The 4,510-nt window shown below is 33.6% G+C and overlaps 1 long non-coding RNA gene across 2 annotated transcripts; it reads right to left on the bottom strand.

Annotated features, from left to right (window-relative positions):
• Nucleotides 1–1,424: 1,424 nt before the first annotated feature.
• LOC108994630 lies at nt 1,425–3,641 on the bottom strand. Of its 2 annotated transcripts, XR_004798295.1 has the most exons (4): nt 3,472–3,641; nt 3,281–3,375; nt 3,114–3,164; nt 1,425–2,646 (listed from the first exon to the last, which is right to left on the bottom strand). It is a non-coding gene; the product is annotated as an uncharacterized LOC108994630 (long non-coding RNA). The 2 variants fall into 2 exon arrangements; XR_001996740.2 differs by lacking the exon at nt 1,425–2,646 and having other exon boundaries at nt 2,820–3,164; nt 3,472–3,632.
• Nucleotides 3,642–4,510: the final 869 nt, after the last annotated feature.

Genomic DNA, 4,510 nt, shown 5'->3' with positions numbered 1-4,510 from the left:
ATAAATGGTGAATAAGATGCATAGATTTACATGATTCAACACTGGACCTATGTTTGCGAATCGTTTAGTTCTTTTTTTTTTTTTTTTTGTAGAGGATTAGGTTATAAATTACTTTTTAGTTTTTTGACAGATTGGTTTTTCAATGTTGTAGTAATTACTTCAGCAATGTACGTTGATCAAGAGAACCACTTCCTCCATTTCTTGATCGATGGTTCTATAAGTTAATCTTGCATGCCTGTGCATGCAGCTGCCTGTTACACTAGAAATGTCTTGTTACTGTTGAAGATGCTTTGCCTCCTGCTTTTTCTTTACCTTCTTTTTAGAAATTCATTCAACTAATCTTTATCACTTTTCAAGATTTTTGCATCGTTGTCTTCCTTTTTCTTTTTCTTGTGTCGGCCACAAATCATGCCAAGAATTAATAGTAGCAATTACACCGAACTAGAAATTCATGATCAAGTTGTCTTTATCACTTTTCAAGATGTTTGCACCGTACGTAGTCTTCCTTTTTTGTTTTTTTACCCCTTGTGTCGGCCACAAATGATCATGCGAAGAATAGTGGCAACTACACCGAACTTCTAGCTAGCTTTCCGTCTTATTACCACTTAAAATTTGAAAAATTTGAATTGAGATTTGAAAAAGTTAAATTATTTATTATATTTTGTATGAAAAATTAAGAAAGTTGTAATGATGAGATGAAACACTTTCCGAATCTAAACGGATCCTTAGCCTACTAATATTCCCTTTTAATTCTAAATCATCTATCTAACGTTTTAGCTTTACCATTTATCTTCACGGTAGACAGATGAACTTAGTGCCACATTGCAAACAAACAAATTCACTTTGGGACCATTCTAATTTATGTAACATGCTTAATTAATTAACTCCATTGTAATATAATAGGCTAAGAATTTTTTATTTACATGTAATAATGAATATCGTACTTATATATAATACTAATGTTTATAATTCAAGAAAAAAAAATATGTTATTCATATATCTATCGATTTAGGGATGGATATATGGCGCACACCACAAAGCACAAGCCGAACCAACTCCATTTTTTCACTCCCCAAAGCATTAGCAATCTTGCAATGGTATAAAAGATAATTAAAGAACTTCCCACTCCAGTTCAATAAAAGTTTTGAGAGAACTAAAGGAAAATAAAAAAAACCATGTGTAGCAATCAAAAAAGAGCGGTACTACTCTGCCACCTGAGTAGCACCACTAAAGGAAAATGATCTAAAAGCCAAATTGGCCTTTTCATTTTCTTTTCAATTTTTTTATTCATTTTTTTTATCATTTTAAAACATTTTAAAAAATATATATATATAAAAAAAATATCAATACACTAATAGTCACTTCCTTAACTATTAAGTAAAGAAAAAAATTTAAAAAATAAAATAAAATACATGAGGTGTCAAAATAAGGGAGCAAACTAAGTGGACAAAGTAACATTTTTCATCAAAGAACAGCTAACTGCTACTGCAAGAATTAAGTCTAGTGCTGCTGAGATGTTGATCTCTGCAGCTTGGAACATAATCAAACTTCCAAGTGAGTTGTAAAATGAATAGGAGTGAAAAGATCACTTAGCTCTTAATGGGCCAAATCAGATTTTAGCCAAACCGTAGCTGGTGTTGTTTGATGATTGGTGAATTGTGAAGAATTATTTTTTGATCGGTAAATAAGATTTTATTAATCATAGAAATATGCAAATGCGCAAGTACACGGGTCATATGCAAGAGCAATGCCTAGGAGTGATGTTCTAGTGATACAAGAAATTCATGAATGGTCATGCCATGAAATCAATTACAATCGACCATTAGAATGCTGGAATTATTCATAAAATGCTGGAAAAGGCATTCCCATTTAATGATCTTTACAGCAATTTTCAATGAGCGTTATAATTAAATTTCCAGCGACTAATTGGCGCTGCAAAATAGTATTTGCGGCGACTAAAGCTTATATGCGTAAAAATTTATTTCCGGCAAATTTTACTCTTCGGAAATGATGTTTCAGAAAATAAAAAAAGAATGCACAAAACAGAATAAATAAAAATTATAATACACATCCAAATTATATATAAATTGCAATTTAGTATTTATATCAAACATGTTTCATTTAAATACCACTGCAACCATTTGATCCATTTAATACTACTGCAACCATTTGATCTAATTTAATACCACTGCCATAGACATGCAAACATCAATCTACCAATTGTTAAGGTCCCTATGAATGGAAATTAAAAGTGAGTTTCTGTATCCCAAGTCCTCTCCATAGATAATGCTTCCAGTTCGCATCAATAAATTAACCAGTCATTTGGCATGACATGCACAAAAAGCAGACTTCGTACATGCAGCATGCCTAGCATAGGACCACGAAAGTAAATGAAAAACATATGCTCTCAAATGAAATGAGATAGTGAAATGGCATAAATTTTCTTCAAGTGTAGAATGAACTCATAGTCGTGCAATCTCAAGATCTCAGTAAAGTCCAGTATCAAATTGTTTAAACAAGCACAATCATGCATGTCAACCCCACGCCCTCAGCCTTTTGTCTCAAAGAGAAGAGTGGGAGGAGGAAGCTAAAGAAATGATCAAGAGAATTGCATATTGGTCCACATCACTAACTGAGCTGGTTCACCTGATAAAGGATGAGTCCAAGAAAGGTCTTTAGTCTAAGTACCAGTTTCCAAGAAGTGAAAGTATGAAATAGAAAAATTCCCTTCCTAGGATCAGGACATAGATCCATCCAAAGAAAGAAGGGAGAAAGAAGAAATAATCAGGACGACCACTGGAGAAGTCTTGCACAACATGTAAAAGTGACATCAAATGATACAGTATTAGCTGCCTTTCCCCATTTCTCAAGATTTTAAATGTGCATATCAACCAAAAGCCTAGTTATTTAAGATTGAGACTTTGAAATCTGAACCTATGTTGCTTTTCAAAAAGAAATCTGAACTAACTGTGGAAATACCAGAAACATACAAAGCACTACATTTTTATTGGCATAATCAAAACATTCTCCCACGTTCTCTTGTTGTTCTTCTAATGACTAATCAAAACATTAGTCATGTAAAAATAAATCAGAGTAGTAGGATTAACAACTACCTACAAGAAGCTCCTCAACAAACCCAAATCGAGGAGATGGCCCTCTGTCACCTGAGATTTAAAAAGTTTGATAAGAAACATATCACAAAACAAGCCAAATACAATCAAATATGTTCATTCAATCCAAATAAAGGAGAAATTTCTTTATGAGATTGTGAGAACAGAACTTGGTGTGGAGTGGTGGCTCGGGAGGGAAGGAGAGCTGGTGGCCGTGGGTTAAAATCATTCAATCCAACCAGACAGGATTAACAAAATCATTCATCTGAAAATAAATGTATGTGTAGTCAGCAAAATCAAGAAAAAAGGAGGATGTAGTAGACAAACTCTAGCGAGAATCTATGCTATCTTTAAACCATACCCTATCATATATTTGTATAAGAGACTCCAGTTGAATCATCACACATAGCAAAAACTTCATTAGATAACCAGAAAGCATTTTTACAACATGTAGATAGTCTACACATTATGAACCAAAACCTAGTCAAGCTATAAATAGACACAAGTGCATGTAGAAGATACATATTTATTGTTTTTTAGTTTTGATTGATGTGGTTTTATTTTGGTGCCTTCTTATTTGGTTGCAGGAAAGGGACCCCGCTGCCCACCCCTATGTAAGAGTGGGTTTATTCTTGGAAATGAAGTCTAAAACCCTGGAATCTGCATCAACTGAATTTCATGCTACACAATGATATCTATTTCTTTCAGATTCTTTTGCTTTCAGACTGTACTTAACAATTATTATCAACTGATTTTTAGGCAGCATCCATGTTCAAAGGACAAGTTCCTCCCATCGTCCCATTTTCTTTAGGGTCTCTTGGCTTTCCGAATCCTCCTCCTTGTTTAAAGGCGTTTGTTTCTCTAACAATTTGATAATTCTTCAGACTTTGAAAATTACAGAGAATGCCTTGACTCTGTTTTTAAGGTTCCAATTAGTATCACATTACGACACCGTTTGACTACCAACATGAAGCCAAACCCAAAAAGAAAAATGAAGACTGTAGTATGACCGTTATTTGAATGAATCCTGGCACAAATGTTCCGTAACAGTTTTCGGTTATTTTTATGAATGATATTATTATATAATATCTCCTAAGTTGATATCTGTAGAAAAGTGTGTACGCGTCCTGCTTGCCATAAGAACAATTGGAAGGACATTTCCGTGCTTGGAGAATTCAGAAACAGAGTGGTTGTCTTTCAAGAACAATAAACTCTCAAAAATAAAAGAAAAAGACATCGTACCAACTCTTAAGCTGAGTTATGATCAACTTCCATCACATTTGAAATAATGTTTTGCTTATTAAGTTATCAGACCAAGATGTAGGTAATGAGTATTTCTTGGATTTACAATTGGAGAGTACTGAGGCGTTAAAGAAATTAGTGATGGACCTACACTACTG

The sequence above is a fragment of the Juglans regia genome, chromosome 14 (assembly GCF_001411555.2).
Source record: "Juglans regia cultivar Chandler chromosome 14, Walnut 2.0, whole genome shotgun sequence".
NCBI lineage: Eukaryota > Viridiplantae > Streptophyta > Magnoliopsida > Fagales > Juglandaceae > Juglans > Juglans regia.
Note: the sequence above shows the minus strand (reverse complement) of the source record. Positions and strands in the feature narration are given on the sequence as shown.